The sequence below is a fragment of the Apus apus genome, chromosome 7 (assembly GCF_020740795.1).
Source record: "Apus apus isolate bApuApu2 chromosome 7, bApuApu2.pri.cur, whole genome shotgun sequence".
Taxonomy (NCBI): domain Eukaryota; kingdom Metazoa; phylum Chordata; class Aves; order Apodiformes; family Apodidae; genus Apus; species Apus apus.
In genome coordinates, this window is record NC_067288.1 from 10,963,135 (window position 1) to 10,986,054 (window position 22,920).

The following is a 22,920-nucleotide window of genomic DNA, read 5'->3' on the forward strand; positions in this document are numbered from 1 at the left end:
GTATTTTGAGAGAGGGCATCAGGGAGCTGAATAACTTCTGTCTGGTTAGTATGCTTGTAGGAAACTGCCTGGGTGCTCTGACGAAGCAGCGATTTCCAAGTAGATTCTGGGAAAACATGGAGTTATTTGTATGCAATATATTGAAATTCAGCACATGAAAACAGGATAGAACAAATATGCTCTCCACATCTATGTACTCCTGTGCTCAAAGTCTTGTTTTGGGCAAAAAGGGGAACACATCAGGTGTATGAAGCCAAGAATTTATTGTTAGTATGACCAAAATTTAAAAAGTCAGGGTGGGGGGTAAGGCTAACTGGGGGCATGCTGGGGGACTTCTGCTCTCTCGGCACAGCTTATGGGCTCCAGTGAGGGCTGTCCTGGGTGATGGGGGGCTGGCAGGAATTTGAGAACAAGCTGGAAGTTACTAGTATTGTGTCCCTGTCCTAAGTAGGGGAGTTGTAACTAGATGATCTTTAAGGTTCCACCCAACCCAAACCATTCTATGAGAATAAAACTGTGATTACGGGTTTGGTTACAATGATACTGTGCACGGCATTATGTTAACTAGATACTTTTGTTACATTTAAAGGAAAAAAAACCACTGTGAATTATTGAACCTTTTTGCTTTTTGGTGTTATGCTCAACCTGCTGCTGTTCTTCTAGGTCCAGAGGCAATCTCGGGATCACAACGCGTTGCCCCCAGTCTGCGGAGGCCCTCTGGGGAAGGACATCTTCCTCCTCTTCTCTGCTGGGAGAATCATGCTGATCTTTCCTCTCCAAATGTTTGGTCATTTTTTTTTTGAAACATTCTATACCTCCTCGTGCTTCATTGCACTGCCGCTCCACATTCTACTTGGTTTTACTACGTGTATGATACATTTTCAATATGCTCAAGTTTTTCCATGCCCTTTCTTGTACCCCTCAAAATGGTTTTGTCCAGCTGCAAACAGTGCGTTTTTACCAGTAACTGACTGCTGCTGAGTAGTTCGCAGCTGCAAGTCTCATCCTTTGGCTGCTGCATCCCTAAGGCCTTTGCCTCCACCACAGGCCCGAGGTTCTTAATGCTGCAGTGTTACTTTAGTGTCTGATGTAGTTCATTATACTGAGGACAATTCCTTATTATTCTTATCTGTATCAGAATTATTAACAATGTGTCTATTACTATATGCAATCATACAATACTATATGCAATCATACAAGGCTAAGTAAAATGAGGATGAATTAGGCAATAGCAACCTGCTCAGCAGAAGCTTGTCATTACAGCTAAAGCCAAAACAAAGCTCTCAACAAGCCAAGCCTGGCAATTTTTGAGGGCTCTGCTCTTAGCTAATCACAAAGCTTGTGGCAATGGTGTACTATATGAGGCTATAGTATCATTCCAAATTATGATAGAGGTCTGAGTAATTTTCATTCATCCCTGTTAACAGTCCCAAGCTCACAGATGAGATTCAACAGCACAAGGTAGGATTGTCCTGCCTGGGGAAAGCTGTGGGCTGCACCCTGACAGAGTGGGACTTTCTTTCCTACCACACTGCAAACAGAAGTGTGTGGCATCAATTGAGAAACAGCTAGTTTTGAGAACATAAACCAAATAAAGACTGAACATGAGCCAATATAACTTTTAGTGCAATACTTGATATTCCATCAAGTAAGAAATTCATGAATTATCCACATGTAATTCAGTCATGCAGAGAACTACTATATGAGTTAAAAGCTTATTTTTCTGCAAAATCTCCAATTGTTTGAGCACCTAGAGGCTATTAAGATTTTTATTAATGTGGAAATAGTAATTCCCCACAAAGTTGGGGATAGTGCCATAACCAAATTTAGAAATTTATTCCAGAAGAATGGTCAGACAAAATAATAGAAAACTCAGATTGTGTTGTCATGGTTAGATGTCCTAGTGCTTTTAACCAGCATGTATTTAGGTGAGTAGTTTGAAGAATAGCAATAAAATATGTCTCTTCTTTTGAGATATATTCTGAAAGACATTCACCAGCGGATGATGTGTTTTCAAATTAATGTCTGCAATTAATTCAAAAAAGTTTCGAGTGTGTTACCTTTAATCAAGAATTTTCACATGTAAAGAAAAATAATGCACAGATAAGAGCTGTGTTTTGAAATAATTTCTTCTAAATCTAAATGAAGAACCTATATTAATGCATGAATGATTATTTTTAAGCCAGTTGCTTGCTGTATTTCATCGCTTTATGGCATTGCAAAATAAGCATATGAAAAGTATGATTTTATAGAATACAGTACATCAATTTCAATTTGCTTGAATTCAGTATTGTAAATCACTCTTTTGTAGCTTAAGTAACAAACTTATTATCAGAGACTTTTTAAATGCATTTACATCAATAGTGGTATTTTCGCAATATTACAACTTGCAGCAGCTTTTAATTACTGTGCTTGGGGGTGTGTTTGCCTGAATACAATAGATCCCTATAATATCCATAGTAAGTTGTCTAATACTTGGACTGTTGGTTGAATCACTGATGAAGGGCATAGCATGTTCTCTAAGGTAATTGGTTGATGAATCTGCAGTCTAAATTTATACAATTTGATTAGTTCCACTGGCAGATAATTGGTAATTAGATGGTACACAAAATGTCATTTTCTTCCATGCTTCATCTTTCAATCGTATTTCCTAAATAGCATTTGTTGGAATATAAAATCATAGGCTAACATGAAAGCAGCTTTATATCCTAGACAATGCTATGGAAACAAGCATTTGGATTGATTGATATAGTTTTTTATACTGATGGTAATAATGAATTTATTCCTATTAAAGAAAATGTTACTTCATTTTATTTTTCACCATAACATTTTAAAGACAGATCTTCTAAAATGCAAACCTTTCATCTTGCAGGAATAAAGCATGCGATGATACTGCCTGTGTTGTTTGTAATGTTCCATTTTTATTATTTTTTGTTGTTGTTAAAAACTGTTATCTCCTTAAGGCTTTCACAATGGATTATTTTGACTTAAATGAAAATCCTATTGAAAGTTTGAAATGTCTATTACTTGTTAGTTATAAGACAAATGACTGTAAAATTTGCTTATCAGCATTACAGGGCAGCGGTGTATGACCCATTATTTCCACAGGATAAGGCAGCAGTTTCATTAATTGGGAGACCAATAGCAACTAGACAAGCCAAAAGTTTTCTTTAGACTGTTTAGCTTCTTGGTTTCTTAGGGAATGTTGCTTTAAACTGTGGCTTCTGTTCAAGGTTTCAAACCAAGGAATGGAAACATTGCTTAGGACGTGAGACAGTAAAACCCTAGATACTGAGCCTAGCTTCAGAAGCATGTTAGTGAGCAATTCATTCCCAGAAAAACAAAGCAGAGTGGTAAAATAGATAGGAAATAATCTGATAGAGAAAAGACTAGAGTGAAACCAGTGTGGAAAAGTTATGTGATTTGGTCTGTACCCAAATTTAAAAAGCAACAAAGCCCAAGTACAGGGGAAGTTATACTAAGTACCTGAATTCCTGAGTGTTTCCTTGGCAATGTATACTTGACTAGATTTATTTAAACTCTGCCTCCACTTCACTCATAATTAAATAGCAACAAAAGGAAACAAAGGGTTTGAGTCTGCAAGTTTTTACACTGCACATATTCACCTGCGTGCTAACATTTCATAAATCATTACCCCATGAGGATGGTAGTACTCTAAACCCATTTGGAGCAGACATAAATTACTTTGCAAAGTTAAAGTCAGTGGAGAAACAGGCTATATTAAGCTTATATATTTTTTCTGGTTCAGTTAATGTTTTTGAAGTTCAAACCTGAGGAAAAGCTCCAGTAAGGTTCTGCATGTCATTATATTGATGGTGAATAAACCTGTTTACGAAGCATAGTGATTGCCATAAAGATCATATGGCATCCTGCTCTTCTGTAGCTTTTGCTGGGACAGATCAGAAGTAGTTCTGACTTCCTCTAAATAACTAAGGAATGAGAAGCTGGGTAAAGTGAGAAGCAAGTTTGCAGCCTAACCTAGAGCAATACATGAATTCAAGAATAAACCAAAAGTGTGTGACATTAGCTCTGATTTGAGTACATGATTCAAAGCACTTGCGGTATACATAGTATTTAGATTAAAATCTACTTTGTAGTTTAATGCATAACCTCAATGGGTTCTAAATTGTGCTAGTTCCTGTTGAGTGCTTGCCTAGCCAGGGAGGCTTTACTGCCTCAGGGTGTATCCCCTGCTTCTGCCACAGTTTCCTCTCCTTTGCCTCATTTCTGGCAGACATTGCACCTCTTTAGTTCACTAATCTGGCAAATGGTTTTCTGCTTGCTTACTGACTCCAAGAGAGGTGAAATGAGTGTTAGAGAGAGCAGTTTGCCCAAAGAGAATCTGGTTTGCACAGAATGAAGGAGATGGGAGCCCCGAAAGGGGGTGGTTCCCACAGATAAGCAAAGAGAAAGGGAGAAAAAGAGCAGACTCGGCTGGGCCTTTCATGGTTGGAATGGAGAAGGGCAGAGCAAAGTCTTACGGCATGGCCAGCAGGAGTAGGGAGGTGATCTTACTCCTTTACGTGGCACTGGTGAGGCTGCACATTGAATACTGTGTTCAGTTTTGGGCCCCTCTCAAGAAGGACATTGAGGTGCTGGAGAGAGTCTGGAGAAGGTCAATGAAGCTGGTGCAGAGGCTCAAGCACAAGTCTTACTAGGAATGCCTGAGGGAACTGTGGTTCTTTAGCCTGGAGAAAAAGAGGTTGAGGGAAGACATTATTGCTCTCTACAACTTCCTGAAAGAAGTTGTGTGGGTGTCAGTACTTCTCCCAAGTAACAAGTGATAGGACAAGAAGAAATGGCTTCAAGTTGTGCCAGGGGAGGTTTAGATTGTGTATCAGGAAAAATTTCATCAGTGAAAAAGGGCTGTCAGACACTGGAACTGGCTGCCCAGGTTACTGATGGAGTCACCATCCCTGGAGGTTTTTAAAAGATGTGTAGATATGGTGCTTAGGGACATGTTTTAGTGGTGGTTTTGGCAGTGCTAGGTCAACAGCTGTACTTGATGATCTTAAAGCTCTTTTCCAACCAAAATGATTCTGTGATTCTGACTCCGTTGTTATTTCTGCAAATCAGAAGCAGTTTTGCTCTAAAATATCTGTTGGTATATACTTGTCTCTCCCTCTGGAAGTGGTTGCTGCATCACAGCTCGGTTTTCTGTTTCACACCATCTCCAGCCCATTTGGGGAGTACGGTGCTTTAGCGTCAAGAAACATAGGAAAGAATAACTCTTGTTTGATTGTACTGTTACATACTAGACTCTCAAAACATGTACAGTATTCAATAAATTCTTCAACGTATTGGTATTTTATTGATTAAAGCCAAAGTACTGCACTTCACAAAATAAAGCATGTAGTTTTAAAATGTGTCAGTCTTTAAATAAAAAAATTGTAACATCCAACAGCAAATCCAATAGCTGAAAGCACACTTAAATGCCTGGATTCTATTTCATTTAAATTAAAAAAAAATAATAATAACATTCACTATCATTGTGGGAATCTTCTAAGAGTAAATTGATGTGAATCACTAACCTAATTACTGTAATGTCACAGCACTGTTTAAATGCATATCAATTTTTATTTTCCCCTTCTAGCTAGTTCTCTAATGATTACTGAAATTTGACAATGCTTATTGTGTAAGCACTGACCACAAATTACAGGTAGACCAAATGTCTTTGGAAGATTGAGGCAGGGCCTTGGACACTTAACACTTAGGATTCTGCTGTCATGTTTGTGTGTCAAGTCAGTGGCAAGGTGAGAAGAGAGTGGGAGCTTAACACTGCCCGGGCTGGCAGGCGGCTGGGGCAGGTTGCGGGCTTCTCGCCCCCTGCCCACCCAGGCGCGCCGCAGCCCCTGAGCACCAGTGACATCTGCCGGCAGCCGCAAGCAGCCACTAACACTGTAGGTCTCCCTGGGTTTCAATACTCAAGCCTACTCTTCATCTAACAACGGCCAAGCGGGTGATGAAAGTCACTGAGCAAAGCGCCGTGACAGGTGCTCGTTAACTCTTCAGTCACTATCAAATAACTGTAGCCATGTAGCTGGCTTTGTAGCAGGAGGGCTCTACCGCAATTTAACATCAATATACCAATGTCTGACCTGTGCAGATCAGCCCAGCTTCTTAACTTCTCTTCAGTACTCAGCATCACTGGAATTCTAGCCATTACTCTGCCTGGCATCTTTTATCAGTCTAAATTAAGGCATTCTGTTTTTAAAATTATCTTTATAGTAAGCTGATAATGAAGAGGCTACTAAGTGTTATGAGTCTATCCTGAAATCTGCTGAAATCTGCTATCTGTGGAGTTGTAGATACCCTGATTTTATCAGGTGGGATTTTCACTTAAAGGAAAACATAGCTTTAGTGCTGTTCTTTGAAACTGTAACTGTTTTCATGGGATTCAAGAGCATTATAGATCTCTGTTGTATGCATCAGTACTTTCAATATCATGCATTCAGTCTTCAGGTTGGTAGTGTCTATCCTTTGGGACTTAAAACTTCAAATATTATGTTACAGCATTCACATGTTTGTCTCTCCTCATATACAGAAGTTTTTACTAACTTTTGAGTGCTCAGTTGTCTAATAATTGTCCAATAAAAGCAGTTTCATATATAAAGCATTTCAAAGTGGACTGGTTACAATCACCAGGTCTGGTAATGTTTTACAGTAGTAATGTGGAATTTTATTTTTAATAATGTATGTGACCTTTAACTGTAACTTGCTTTTTTTTTTTTTCTTCCTCATAATAATTGTAAGTTATCATTGGTTAGAAACTTGCAATACATAAATTCTCAGTTGATTATTGCACTTCAACAGAACAGAACTTCTTGCTACCTAGGAGACTGCACTACTATGGTTTTCATCTTTTTAAGCAATTTTCCCTTTATATATGGTTTATTTTTCTGCTATTTGCTGTTGGTGGAAGTCTTGTTTAATTTCCCTTTTATTGGAATTTGAATAGAAAATAAGATGGAATTATTTTGTGCTTATTTGATTAGTTAGAAGAGTTTAGATGTGTACACAGAATGAAGTTTAATGAAATTTAACATATTTATGCTGAGACTAATTTGTTATGCAGGAGTTGTACTGCATAGTTAAAATGCTGAGCTACTCACATAAGAGCTACAGAACTAGTAGGTCTCAGCTAAACTTTCTGTACCTTCTGGAGGGACAGGTTTTTTAAAGACAACTTTCAGGATTAAGTTTGCAAGTTTCCGGTTCTCACCATTGTTTCTAAATGTAGGTGGTTTTGAATATTAGAACATGATTGTAGAAGTTTTCAGTTTCTGGTGTTACATGAATACATTTCAATATCAATACATTGTGTAGAAAAAAACTGAGAATTCTCTATATGCTTGGAAACCCGAAGTTGCTCTTAATAGTTAGAAACAAAAAGAAACCTAGAGGATTGTGTTTGTAAAAAATCACTGGTTTATCTTATTCTTCCAGTTTTAAGGAGCCTGTTTTTAATTTGTTTGTTTTTATGCATACTTCACGATAGCAGAACTATACTGCAACAAGAGTCTGGAAAGAAGTGCTAAAAATACATGCGGGGGTTTGGTAACAGACTAACATATCTATGCTGACCAAACCCAGGGAGGAGAAGAAAAGTCTTTCTCATAGAGAAACTGATCTTCTAACACAGGTTTCGTCCTTGTCCCCTGCTTTCCACTTCTCTGTCCTGCCTCCTGTTAAGATACCTAATGCTAATGCTGCAAATTCCAAAAGTGTTATAACTTGCCATAAAATATAGGAGAGTTTTCATAATAGAAAAGCAGAGTCAATATGGATAGATGGAAAGTAGTTGTTCACTTTACAGGAATGACGTGTTTTCTCCTTTTTAGAACTATATTAAAAATATTGAGTTATATAAAAAATACAAACACAAAGTGTTTACGTATATTATTCTAGCTATACTTTGGGATATGTTGTTTATAGCAAGTTCATGTTTAGAAAGATTCAACTTACATTGCCAAACACGTGTTCTTGCCTAGTATTTCTATACTGGAAGGTGGTGTTGGTTGAAAAGACTAAAGGTTGCAAATACTTCAGTGTATTTACTCAAAAGCTTATAATTTGCTTCTCTTAATTTTTGACATTATTACTCTGAGTTACGTGAGGAGGGATCTGGGGGTGTTTTTTTGTCTTTTGAGTCTCTAGTTTAAAGACATTATTGCTTCAGATTTTCAGCGTATGCTGGAATAATGATAGTGTGTTTGGATGTGTATTTATCCAGTTCTTTTATCACCAAGCAATTTTCAGTGGCACAGCCCAAACTCTGGAAAGTAGTTTTTGAAATAGCTGCATTGTCTCATTCACTCACATTCCCAAGATTGCACAAGGCAAATAAATAGTAATGGTTGGAGTTATGTAGCTCTAGAGGTTATAATTGAACCAGATAAACATGTTAGAGCTCACTATTTTAACAAAAGTTTGCAGAATCTTATTAAATGGATTGAGTGATGTAGTACCTGTAAGAACTGGGACAGAAGTGACTCAGGAGACATCAGTTTGACGCTAAAAGGTATATCTGATTTTAGTTTTTTAGGATAAGGATGTGTGTCTTTAATATGAAGAGTACATTCCTGCCTTTCCTTCCTCTCCATTATCCACCTGCCTTCTTTAATTTTGTCTTACTCGTGGTCCTACTAACGGAGGAGGAGCAAGGCTTTCCATTTCTTTGCTCATGGATTGAACCAGTTCTGCAAGTTGGCCAAACTCTCGCATTTCTGCTGCTCATGGTTTTCAAATGCAAATGTTTCATATGTAAAAGTATCTTTGCAAATACAAAACAGTCAGAAAGACACTTGTATTGCTCTCTGTGGATTCATGGGTTAATATATATGCTTTGCAACAGAAACAGTATGTAGCCCATTTTTTTTAGAATATCATCCCCTTCCTGATCTACCTCAGTCTGATTATAAAACTTAGAAACATCTTTCTTTCTGAATTTTTGTAAGAAGATGCTCATGTGTTTTTTCTTTTTGCTGGTTAGGTTTATTGTTAAGCTTTTCTCCTTTGATCATCATAATAGTCATCCTTATCTTCACAAAATTGTTTGTTTCCTGATCAGTAGGTTTTCTTGTAACCTATATAAAGATACTTTACTTTTTTTTCCCTCTTCACTGTAATTGTTGCTACCAAAGAACGACATGTCTCCAGGTGGCCTTTGCTAGATCTCTTGGCTTAACTCACTCCCAGGGTAAGATCCCAAATGAAACCATGCATTATGAATGCACTGTGGAGATAAGCTGTATTTTGAAAAGCAACCTCTAGATGCCTTAATGTGCCTTAAAATGAACCATAGCTAAGCAAGTTACTTAACAAACCACTATCTTCACAAGCCCAGATGCCTCTTTTTGTGTGTGTTTTGTTTTTTTGTTTGGTTTTTTTTGTTCCAATGAGGCCACTCAGCATTAAGAGTTTAATTATGCAAAACAGGTACTGTCTTTATGGTCCATAAATAGAAAAGAGAGGAGAAGCAGGGATACCTAAGACTTTTGCTGTTCTTCATATAGAAAAATGTATTTTTGATTCAGACCTAACATAATTTTATGTTTCAAATGGCAAAGTCAACATGGCATAGACTGCATGGAGCAACTGCAAATCACAGGTTATGTTTTTTCAGTTTTGGAGGGAAGGAGTAGTGAATGGTAGAAGTGGAAGGACACGGTGCAAATTTCCAGTCTGACATCTCAAAACAACGCAAATGTCTCAAGACTGAAGCTGTTTGTGTCCCATGAGTTACTGCAGGAATCATGTCTGGCTTCATTTCATTTCCCTTCAGGGCCATACAGAAAGAGTTTACTTCAGTTAGTGTCCTAAACTTTGGTAATGGTGTCTGAAGAAGAGGAGGATAAAGAAGGGAGTAAATAGTTTTTGGCTGTCTAACTTAAACTTTTAGATTCCATCCCAGAAAAAGCTGCAGTTGTATAAAAAAAGAGCTTGGAATACCTCTGAAATGTAGACTAACTACAGCAGCCAACAGGTCATTACAAACATTGCAAACAGTGTATTCACGTCCCGGTTTAGGCTCAAGTTAGGGAAAATCTTTTAGCCAGAATATTGAAGGAAAATGTCTTTGAAAAGACTCTTTTATCATCACTGTACTTTTGTAATAGGTAATTAAAGATCTCATTTAAATTTTTCATTTTTCCCTCTTAGCCTTTTGATATTTTATCCTTTAAATTATCCTTTTAATTTTTATGTGTGCAAAAGTTTGTGTGCCCTTAAGCCAAACTGCAGTGATTTTTGTTGGAGGCAAATCCTGGATCCCTTAAATTTTCAGAGTCATGAATTATAAATTAGTTTTGCTTAGCCTAGCATGTCAGAAGTCACACCAGAAGCATGGGACTTGCTGTTTCAACTCACATGGCATGTTCACAGTGTCTGCTACTCCAAAGGCAATAGCACATCATTCTCTACCACTGTAGGAGCTGGTGTGGCTGCTGCAGCTGCCTGCATGTCTGTGCAATGTAGGACTCACTAGGCAATGTGAGCCTAAGTATTATAATGGGGAAGTTTACTAGGAATGCATCATGTGGTTTGCAGTCCCCTTACTGTTCACTTCTTTTACCGTAAGTATTTGGAAGAAGTCACATTTCTGGCAGTGCACAGATGTTACTTGGGATCTTGCTTCTATGATGAGAAGGGTTTCTGCTATTCTCTTTCAATATATACTATGCAATAGTATGTGATACATGCTGTTTGAATGCAGGTATTCTAGTGAGTGGCTTGTTATTTCAGGGAAGCAGTTTTCTCATTTATTAAGTCAGGGAAGGACATGATGTGTCATTTGTGTAATGAGTTGAACTGTTCTGTCATCAACTGTGTTAAATTATTTGGGAGTTGAGAATATCACGTGGCTGGTATATATAGTGCCTGGTAGGTCCACCAGCCTTTGCCCGAAGGGTTGGGTGATGGGTATGTAGGGAGCTGTACTTGCTATTCATATTCTTTATACTGTTTCCATTGAGTCAATTCAGTATATTTTACTGGTATGAGAAAAAAGGTTTTGTTTTTTTTTCTAAATGTTGCTGCAACCCCCACCCCCAAAAAAAAAAAAAAAAGTTGGTTTGAGTGTTTTATTAATTATTCCTTCCCTTTGAACTATTTTAAAGTATAAGAAGATTTGTTAGTCTTTGTCTTGGCACAAAAGGGTTATTTTAAACAAATTGAGCTGCACCCCTACATACCTTTAAGTCAAAATTAGGAAGGGAGTCATTCCTCAGGCCTCTCAATATTTGAGGCCTCTGGCTCTTTGAGTATTTAATGTTCAGGACTTTCCTAGGAAAACTGTTTCAGTGCTGAATGTCATCAAAAGAAAAGTGCAAGAATTCAATCTGTGTTGTGGTAGCTAGAGACTGTGGAAAAATCCTAAATCTTCTGTTGCAGAACTATGAGCTTGTTTTTATTAAGCCAAAGGAAATTAGCTCTCAGTAGAATTTCTCTAAAACTATTTGAAAAGTCCAGTTTCAGAGAGCCTCTTAGAAATGATCTATCCTGATCAAGAGAGTGAAGCATTTAAGTCATAAATTTTGTAATAATTTTGTAATAAACCTGAAGTATGGTTGATTTCCTTTCCCTCGGTTTTCTTTCCTTTGGCTTAGTGCATAAAAATAAGGACTGTAATTCTCAGGTGTGGTCACAGCCTTGAAGTTGTGCAAAGATTGTAACAGGGAAATCTGAGCTCCACAACTAGGTTATCCTTTGTTACAGATCTTTCCTAACTTCCCTATGAGCTTGCTCATATTTCACTTCCTTCTGTTAAGAAGTGTACATACAGCAGGTAAAAGTCACCTTGAATTATATACTTGCTGCATGAGTCTCTCTCCCTTCTTTTGGAAGGGAAATTGAGACATCTTTCAAACAAAGCTATATACATCACAGCTCTAGCTGGAGGTACAATTTGTGCCATCCTGTTTTTAATAAGGTTTCAGTTTAAAATGAAAGCATCTTGCTTGATCTCAAGTGCAGAACATTTAAGTGAGCAAGATTCCTTTCAACCTGCATGGAGGGGTGAGCTGATGCAGGACAGATACCTTTTATGTCGAAGTGTTACAGCACTCTCTCTCTGTGAAAGCATTATTTTAGGCAGTAGCTTTAAAATTTTAGCAGTGGGTGTTGACTGCATCTCTTGCATTTTTCAAAAAGACTGCTAGCCAGCAAATGACAAGACAAAAAAAGGCAGCTGCTGAGGGCGTCCTGCTGTTTCAGCACTTGAAGCTGCAGGAACTGATCTTCTTAGACAGTTTTCAGAGGGACACCCTAGGATGTTGTCTCTGAAACAGCTTCTCTTTTTATTAATTTAGTGCTTTAGAAAATAAGAAAATTGTAGGGTTTCTTCCCCCATCCCAGACTAAACCTTGTCTAACACAGGCTCACAAGCAAGTCTTGTCTGAGCGGTGTCTTTGGTACAGCACTGTTACTGGCATTTCTGGCAGTGACTCTTGCCTTTACGTAGACTCCTGGTAGAGCTGGTGCATAGTGGGCAAAAGGACCGTTGGTACATAGTTGTAAAACTGGAATTCCACAAAACAAGGAAAGCCTTGGTTCTGTTAAATAGGAAATGTTCCTGTCACTGTTTGTAGACGTTTCAGTTCTCCCATCAGCCAAGACAGGTGTGGCAAAGGGCAAAAAGACACACTCTATGGTAAAGTCCAGTCCTGTGGAGACAGGTGATAGGTAAATTGACCCATTCTTCCATTACTAATGCCAGTTTTATCCAAATGCAATTCATTGTATTTGTTTCTTATAGAGTAAGTGATCAGATCTCAGTGCAGAAAGTGGTGCAGCTGGCCCTTGCATGCATACTCAGAAAATGGGCAAGAGTATACCAGCTATAATACATATAAATTGCATCTATCTAAAACCTTTTGGGACTCAAGTTGTCAGATTTTTAAGAATTGTTTTTCTTGCTAGATAGAGGTGGAGTAAAAATGAAGGAAAGTTTTTTCTGGGAGTGTAATTCTTTAACTATTTTGTCTTGCCATCTTTCTGTTCTTATGACCAGAATATATTGGGCTCCAAAGGATGTAGGAAACGGTTCAATCTGAGATCTAATTAGAAGTAAGGCAGAATAAGTACTTAAAGGTGTATGCTTTTTGTTTTATTGCTTTACAGCAGGAATATACAGAAATAGATGGTGACTATTCAAGTTCATGGAAGAAAAATCCACTGAGGCACACAAAGATACAACTTGTGCCTCAAGAACTTTTTCAGAACTGCATTGCTAAAAGCCAAGATAATGTGAAAGAAACATCACTGCACACATGCCTTTTCTGATAATTCCCCTTTTGGCCACAGCCAGAGGAAGCATACAGGCTTTATGGAGCTCTGTTCTGATCCAGCACAGCTGGTCTTATGTTCTTATTTAATTTCATTTCATGCTATATGCTGTCAAAAAGATTGTGGACTTTTTCAGAATATAACTCTCAAGAGCTCCTCACAGGAAGATTTTCTTGTTTATGAAATATCATCATATACAGATAGTTGTTTGTTCGTTTCCAGGGCTTCAAGTATTTTAGCAACTTTTTAAGAATTTTAATCAGAGTAACATATTGATGACTTCAAAAATCTTGAATAATTTTAATGTATCTTAACAATGAAGTGTACTAGCTAATTACATAGAAGAGGAATAAGGTCATGGTATATAATGGAAATAGTCTGCTGGATAATGGTTATGTGGTTGGAGTTTGGGATTAATCTTAGATATAATTAGATATATTTACATAATAAAAATTTGAGGAAGCAGTGTCGTGTGTGGTGAAAAAGACTTATTCTGGAATGGATGAATGGAACCTGAGCTATGTCTTGCAAAGCACACTATGGTGGTATTTGCAAACACAGTACTGTGTGATTTGTAGTACCTTCATATTTCTTCTCACATAATAATCACACCAATAAGAAAACACTAAAACACTATCATGCAGATTTAGAGCTTAATATTAGTCTCATTGTTTTTATTACCACTTTGAAAGTAATTAGTTCTTACTGGAAAGGTACAGTATCTTCTTAACTTGACTGAATTTGAGTGTATTCAGAAATAAAAAGTAATCCTTCTGCTCCACTCAATATTAATAAAGCCTCTGTTGGAGTCCTGTTGCCACTTTTTAACATCAGCTTCAAGAAACGTAAAGATGAGTTGTGGAAGATAGTGTGAGGCAGAGAAGGAAAAGTCCGAAGTCTAGAAAATGAAAATCAAACTTTATAACAAAGAAACGGATGGTTATTGTGGGTGTTAAGAATAGAGAGGACTTGAAGCATGGTAGGTTTTCAAATACCTTAAAGAAAACTGACGAGAAAAGCAAGAAAGTTCCCCACCCCCCAAGGACATTTGAGCTTCTGTTGCAGGAAATGAGATTTCTATAAAGCCTTAATACAAGCTTCCCAAAGTGTAAGGACAGTGGAAGATATTCTGTTGTATAAGCTTCATAGAATTGAATGAAATAGCCATCACTAAGGTCTTTTATGAACAAGATATACTATAATCTGTCAGAAATGGGTTAGATATTTTTAATCTTTTGTTGTGGTATGAGTCTGAGAGTAGAGGACTGCTTAAAGTCTCTTCTAACTATTTTTTCTGTGATTTTCTGCAAGTACTGCCCATACAACAACAAAACACTTAGGACTAAGAATTTTTCTCTCTGAAAAGGTATAGATTTCTTTTTTATATACACTTTTTGGCAATGATGAAGAAAACATGAGTTCCTCTATCGAATATGATGTACAGTTTGCAAAAAAACTTTTGCCTTGCAGAAGGACAATGCAATTTAGACTTCTACCACAAACATGTTTTTGTGGATTTTCCATTTAGTGATATATATATATATATATATGTTAAAAGCTATACAAATTAAATATGTTTAATCAGTATTCATAGAATCCTTGCCCAGGTTGAAGCGTACTACTCAGTCCTACCATGCTACAGGTGCGATCCTTGAGTTGAGAAGAGAAGCAATAAACAATTTGACATGTTTTTTAAAATACTCTTGAAACTAGCAGGTTTTATGCTTAAAAATATGCTTCTGTAAATCTGCAAATACTATTAAGATAGATTCTTGAGCATGTGTGTTAGCAGCAGGATTTACATCTTCCCATATAAGGAGGCAAAAAAAAGTGTGGAGGGGCTGAAATTCAGTGCAGGCGTAGACTTAGAAAGCATTACAATATGTACTCTGCAAGACCTAGAGGCAGCATTAAAATGGCAGTTAAAACTGTTAACGTTCTTGTCATGGAATGAATGTGTGTCAGGTCACTTTGACATTTTTGCAAATGATGGCACTGGGCATAAATACAGGTTGTTACAGTCATGCTTTTCCACTGCAAACCAACTAAAAGTTTGATGAAAGCAGAAGAAAAACAAAGTAGACAAATATTCTCTCCATCCCCTCCAACTGTTTACTAGGGCCTAAAGAAAGTGATCCAGTGAGAAAATATGCCCTCCAAATCACCAAATATGAGATTTTCTTTTCAATTATTGTTTTAAGGTTTATCACAGACAGTGAAAAGCATGATCTGTCTTGATGTCCTGCTGTCATTTTTGTGCTTTTTCATAAAGTTTGGAATATGTTTTCATACTAACTTGAATTTGTGTCTCTATGTACATTATACATCTATGTACATCTATACACTGAGGAGTAAGAATCTGTTAGGCACAATGCTTGTACAGAACGTTTACCTGAATCTGCAGTAGTTTAAGCATTTTGTTCATTGAGCTGTTTCCAGTGTTGGCACAAGCTACTCTTGAGGGAAAAATCTAAGCTTCAACAAAATGTGTTTCTAGTTAGATACTAAAACCTTGGTGGAGTTGATCAGTTGGTAGTCTTCCAAGGCAGAATCTGACATACACCTGCTTCATTTATTTGTCTTGTGCAGCTTCTCATTTAACATACTGTAATGTTCAGGGAAAGCAATCAGGTTCCACTAATCAGATCGCTAATGGTTTCTTTATTTAGTTCAAGAAAATGCAGACAGTAATGCCAGGCTGCAGGTACAATGCAGGGACTCTCTCCAGAGGATTGGAATATAATTAGAAACATGCCAAATTTTTTTGATAGAAATTCTCTAAAAAAGAAGCCTGTAGGCACTATGTGCTTTTGATAGCTGAAATTGCTCTATGGAGATGGATGAATATTAAAATACAGCAGAGTTGAGATATTTAAAGACAAATAGACCTACTACAACTTCAGTTTGATTTTTCATGTTATTCACATGGGTAAGCATTAAAAGATATTGAAAACCCAAACTTCAAAATATACAGAAAAGTCAGGCTTAAAAATGAAATATGTTTTTTAGACTTATCTTCTTCATCTGACATTTCTCCTGAAATCTTTTATCATATAATAATGTTCCAGGAGTCCTTCTAGTAATTCTTATTGAACCCATTATTGTATGTGTTGTTATTGGGGCTTGAATCAACATAATATTGCTAAAAAAACCCCCATTATCTCAGAAATTACGAAAATCTGTTCATACTCAGTGTAATAATGTATGTTATATTATTAAAGAAAATAATAAAACGATAGAACTTTACAGGATGGCTAATGAATTAGTGCAGCATTTCTTTCTACTCCTGACTCTTCCTAGAACTCTCAACTGAATCTGTCTAGTAATGGCAGTTGAAATCATGGTTGAATTCCATTTCACTTACTGGCAAGGGTTTCTGGTAATAGCTTTTATGTGTGTAGGTAGGTATCTCTAATATACATGGAAGTACTTATCTGTATATCAAATTCCTAATTATCATGACGATCTGGGTATATTGCTGAAGATACTGGTTGCTTAAATTTGTCATTTTTACAAGTTTGATTTATTTATCTCTGAAGGTAGCTGAAGAAGTATTCTGTCCTGCTTCTAATTTCAGTTAATTTATCTTTCTAATTAACCTTTGTTCCCTGCTTCATAGCCACACTTTTTGATTGTCTAATTGCCTGTAAAGCAGTGACATTTTTGACTTAGCATTCAACTGCATCCCAAAATATGTTGTTGAGTTCGGAGCTCAGGGCAGGAATTCAGAAGTGCTTTTCTGTGTAGCACAGTTTGAACTGCAGCTGCCTGCCTGCTGATAGGCACGGAAGTCACTGTCAACAAGATTTAAAGTTGCTGTCATGTTTACACAGCCACACAGAAAAGGTTGAGAGAGGATTGTGATTTTCTTGAAAATAAGTTCCAGCAGTTACTGGACCATAGCAGTGTGTATTGGTTATGATTAATGTTTGACATATGCATCTTTTTGAGATATTCTAACCACCTTTTGTTTGTTTGTTTGTTTCTTTTGTCAGATGAAGAGTGCACTTCAATATGTTTCTAGTCATGGAGGGTTTTTTTCAGTGTGCTGAGACTTCTAGCATTGAGACTGAGCTATTAAAGTAATGTAAGTACTTAGTTCTCAACCCTTGGAAGGATTTTCAAATGCATCTGTGCAGCTGAGAATTATATCTTTCGGTGTTAAAAGTCCCACTAGAATAAACAAAATTTTAAACTATTCAGTACTCTCCCTTGGCTCTCTCTGTGCATTCTCTTTCAGTCCCCTGGTAACTACTTCCACTGTAGATATCTTAAAGGAATTGTTTGCCTTGACATATGAAAATTGCTAGCAAAATTGAGAAATGTTTCAGAAACGTAAAGGCTTTGATGTGTGTTTTTTTGCTTCTGATGGATATTGAGATACTAGGACCAAAGATTTGAAAATTTAAATACAATTTTGGACAAAGTTTACATAGATTTTATTAAAAGTTTGAGAATGAAAAAGGGCAAAGCCAGTGTGATTCTACAGGGACTTTTTATCTTTAGTTTTATCTTTAAAATACTTTGCTGTTTTCTGAAATTTGTGAGATTTCTTTCAAAACCTAGCCCTACTTTTGCTGTTTATCTTTTAGACAATTTTATCTTGGTGCATATGTCCAATATGGCCAACTCATACATGAAAAGTTTAACAAAGCTATCTTTCAATGAAGTTTAATCACAAATATTAAAAATACTGGTTGTGTCCCTTAAAAAAACATTCCCAAAAAACCTCAAAAAAAACCAGTGGCTTGGCTGAAGAGGTCCTATTCAATGCTGTGGCTGTGTTACCTGGGCTCCTTCAGGGTCCAGGATAGTTCCTTCACACAGTAACACGAAGAGCGAGTCCAAGCAACATGCACTAAGGTAACCCAGCAATGCTCTTCTGTGCTCCACTGCACTGTATAGAAATATATAGAAATTTTTTATGGAGCTGGTTTGATGGATACTATCCCCATGGTAGTTAGTTGGAGAATAAGATTAGGTATGTGCATGGAACTGGATCAAATGCTTAGCTGATGGTTTTGGCAGTCTTTAACCAAAATAAAAGTATGTAAGTTTGTCAAATCAAGATTTCTGGAGTACAGTGTGCTGTATTAGTAAGGCACTGGTTTGTCAGGGAAGCAAAAAAACACAAACCCAACCCTACCACAACTCTTAATTGTATCTTTCTTATTAAAACTAGCAATATCAATGTACGCTAAGTTGAGTAATTGTATGTACATCAGGCTGTTGATGTTTCCTTTCTTCAAACTTCAACAGATATTAAGAGAAAGAAAGGAGCATACAAAGATAACAAAAAGGTCAGCCATAAAGAATACCATCTTAAGCATCCTGTAAACCACTTAAGTTATAGAAAATAGGAGATTTCTTATTCAGGAAGTGGCTTTACCTTGTAAGAAAATGCAATTACCACTGCCAAATGAAATAAGTAATTTTCCTTTTACTTTTGGTAAAATCATCTTTGGAGAACTGCCTGACGACTGTGAAAAGTTGAGATTCTGTTATGTAAAACCACAAGTTCACAGTTCAAACTAATGTATCTCAGGCTGATCTGAAACTACATGGAATGACTAATTTACCACTGCTAATTTAATCATTTTAATGCCCATTAGTAAATAACAGACATTCCTTGAAGCAGTTGCCAAAAAGCTTCTTTTGATACTATTTAAAGCTTCCTCCTTCAGATAAGCTGTTAATAATGACAGGAAATTAGGACCTCAACCCTTCATTTTATATCTGTGAGAAGTAGATAAATCCTACACTCTATTTTAGAGATTTCCTATGGAAACAAACAACACTGGACCTCCATGAGATGATGATCATGCTTTTTTTGCCAAGATTTTTGAAATATCTTAAAGTAGGACAGGATTTGGGTAGAAATCCAACCAAATATACTCTGGAAGGTTCACAGCACAATCTGTTCAGATGGTGGTTTTTATATTGTCAGGTTTTGAAGTATTAACAGAAGCAGTTGTTGGTTTTGCTTCTCTCAGATTCTCCAAGAGAACACATGAGGATCATCAGAAAGCAAGCAGAAGATTCACAGTCACAGTCATTCTGGTTTTTGTACTGAAAATTTTAGACTTGGTTGAGGCCAGTTGTATCTTTTTAGATCCTCCACTGTATCTTCTTGTCTCAGGAAGAGTACATGTTTTACTTTCTCCAGAGGAACTTGCTAACCTGCATTTGCATTGCAAGAAATAGTTTAAAAACTGTCCCTTTCAAACAGCAATGCAAGTCTGGGATCAGAGGAGGAGAAACTGTCCAATGTGGCAGTTACCATCACTCACAATATAGTAGTGGTGGTACCTTGCTTTCATGGTAAAAACAGAATAGAAATAAATATTTTTCATATAGCTTTGTGACTTTCCCATTTTGTGATGAATTTGTATTTCTTTCAGTCATTGGGAAAATACGCCTAGAAACCCATGCATCTGTCCTGTGGAGGTAGTTCTGTGTCTCAGAGCTGCAATCCTATGTGCTCCTCTCTGGGACGCCTTCTGTTTTGTTGTTTGGGGTTTTTTTAATGTGTTTTAATTGGTGCTGGCACCACAACAGGTTTTTGTTGTTGTTTCCTGCTTCTAAGAAGTGTGTTTGCTATGTACATACTTAGGTAATGCTGATTGTGTTTGATGATGGCTGCCATATTCACTGAAGGAGGATCGAACGTGCCTTGCTACAGTATCAAGAAAACAGACACCTTTTCCTATGCTCTGACTTTGTCAGAAATGTGTAAATCTCTTACGCCTCTTTTGAAATACAGTGCAGATGTCTGTATTACTAGAATTGGGTTTTCTTACTTTGCTGTGCAATCCTGCCCTGAGTTATGATCCTCTGAAGGTGGACGTTGCCCCTACTGACTGCTGTTTCCAAATGTGACCTGACATCAGCTGTAATACTGCAAGTTGTGGCCCCTCACAGCAATGTGTGTGACAGGCTGGACACTTTAAACATCTTGCTTTTTTTCCCCATGTTTTCAGCATGCATTGAGATGACTGAATCAAAAGGCATATATTAAAATCCCTCTGATATTAGGAATAGTTTGAAATTCAGGTCCAAATTTTGGAATTAGTGATTGAAACAGAAATTTCTATCCTGAATATATATTGATCTGAAATACAGATTTTTATATATATTTGATATTTCTGCATACATCCAATTTTGATATAATATGAACTTGCTTCTCTGCCAGGACTGTCCTGTTAGTTCTTGTGCATTTTCTTCTATGGTAGAAACCTAGGAAAGAATTAACAGGAAGTCAGAAAACACTCTCTGTATAGATTCCATTGTTCTCATTTAATGAAGCATCTTGGTGCCTGCAGTTTTCATCTCCTGTGAATATTACGTTTTAGTCACTTAGTAAATTTAAAATTTACCTCTGTGCCTTACTAGGTGTCATAATCTGTTACCAGGTTAATCATCTGTAGTACACATCACTACCAATGAGTAATACTTGAGGATTACATATCTAGAGCTGATGACTGTGCTCAGGAGGTACATTCTGGCAGGGGGAAAATTTGTCGCCTTTACAGTCTTAGTGATTTTGCTGCTGCTTTGTCTACTTTGACTTATATTTCACTCCCCTCTATGTGATATGATACTGATGCTGGATGGCCAAACATGGTTTTTACTTAGGTCATAAAAGATTCTCTTCTAAATTACTAGAAAAATATAAATTATTTACAATAATTGTTTTCACAGTGAAGTAATTATAACTCAACCTTCGTTTATGTGTCAATTAAAATGATATATATTAGTTACAGTAATATTAACACTGCTTTGCTTGCAGGGTTGTTTCTGTTTCCTGCAGTGTGATTTGTGTATGGATGATGTGCCAAGGGAGATATGCTTTGAAGGTATGTTGTTTGTACCTTAGTGTTATGCAAAGCATTAAACAATAAATTAAAAATCTGCTTCAACATTATAGTTCATAACCTTATGACAAAGACAAAAAAGTCTTAACATGTGAAATGTTAGAAGGGCTAGAAGATTCACAAACACAAAGGTAAAATATGAAAACTGGTAAAATAGTTGTGAACTAGCCACTGTCTTGGGACACAGACAGCAAGGACCAATGTTAAGCACTTCATCATTCCTGCCCTCCAGTGTCTGATGTTTCTGATTTCTTCTTTATTGATTTCAACTAAAGAAAATATAGAAGAGTATAGAGGTGACTCATTTTGTTGACAGATACATGTGTTAGTCTTGTACTCCCAGCAAATAGTTTATACGTCGAGGATAATGGCTCATAGGTAAGAGATAAGCACAATTTCCTGTGATTTTTCAAATACAGTGAATCACCAGGCAGAACTTAAAGACACAGTCTGCTTTCATAGTTTCAGTTGCTTATCTTTTATTCAACAGACTGAAAATTTAACAGGATATGGGACTGTAAAAAAAAACAGAACAGAACAAAAAAAAACACAACACAGAAACCCCAAACAACTAACTAACCAAACAAAAAGCCACAAAAAGCACGCCTACAATACTAAAATTATAGAATTTTGGTTGCTTTGGGAACATATTCTATACTGTTAACAAAACCAGTGACAAAATACCGCTCTTCAACCTTGTGTGATTTTATAAGCCTGATCGTTTTGTGAGTTTGATGTAACTGATGTCCTGCAAAATATGCAATTATTTTATAAAAATTAAAAACTGGCACAAAATGTTAGTATTTAGATATGCTAGTATATTACATCTGCTGTTCCTTGGTTTGTTTGTGTCCAAGGCTGTGGTGAATGTCAGCCAAGGACTGGTAACATTCCATATACAGTAAGTATCATGTCTTTCCACACTGAGGTTACAAAATGTCAGTGGCAGTTATTTGGAGTCTATGTGCAATGTTGCCCATCAGGGAAATAATTCTTACATTAGTGTACCTGCAACTTAATGAACTGCACTGAGCACTTTGCACATGTTGTTCCACAGCCTGACCAGTTGCCATCCCAATCCTTGAAGGCCAGATGCTGTTGATACGGGAATACACGCATGAGTTGTGGCAAGTGTAGCTATTAGCATTAAAAAAAAAAGAAAAAAAAGCTGTACACACAGGGGAGTTCCTAAATAATGTGAATGAACTGGATTTTCACGTATCTACTTACATTTCAGTGTACGTCCATTTCTTATGCATTCAGATGGTTAACTGGCCTGCTTGTGTGCATCTACTGCAGGTTATTTTGTGCAGGTTTATGGCTTACGTTTTTCCTCTAATCCAAATGGAAGCCTTTGCTATTCCTGAGAGGAAAGGCATTTCCCTGTGTAAGACAAACAATATTTTGACTTGTCTAGCAGTTTCTAATCTGCCAAAAAAGTTGCAATGGGATGCCAGTTGCCCCAGGAAAGTTTTATATACCTTTTATTTGTTGTAGAATTAGAAACAAGATGCAAGTAACATAAAGTTAAGGCAAAAAGCATTTGTCATCTCACCAGCATCCCTTCAGCTAAGGACCTGGTAAGCAAACAGCCATTAAACTTTCCACAAACATTTTTTTTAAAATTCCTTTTGCAGAATACTTACCAAAACATATGGTGAAATTTTTCCCTGATAAAAACTGTTTATAACAAAGAAAATAGGCTTTCTATTGATGTAATGCTGTTTAATTGTTTTCATTT

At 36.8% G+C, this 22,920-nt stretch overlaps 1 long non-coding RNA gene across 1 annotated transcript in view; it reads left to right on the forward strand.

Annotated features, from left to right (window-relative positions):
• LOC127386912 (uncharacterized) overlaps positions 1–22,711 on the forward strand; it is a 69,815-nt gene extending 47,104 nt beyond the window's left edge. Inside the window, exons 2-4 of the long non-coding RNA XR_007890014.1 lie at positions 17,301–17,392; positions 21,095–21,161; positions 22,677–22,711. This is a non-coding gene — a long non-coding RNA (uncharacterized LOC127386912). The remainder of the gene's footprint in view (positions 1–17,300; positions 17,393–21,094; positions 21,162–22,676) is intronic.
• The last annotated feature ends 209 nt before the right edge of the window (positions 22,712–22,920 follow it).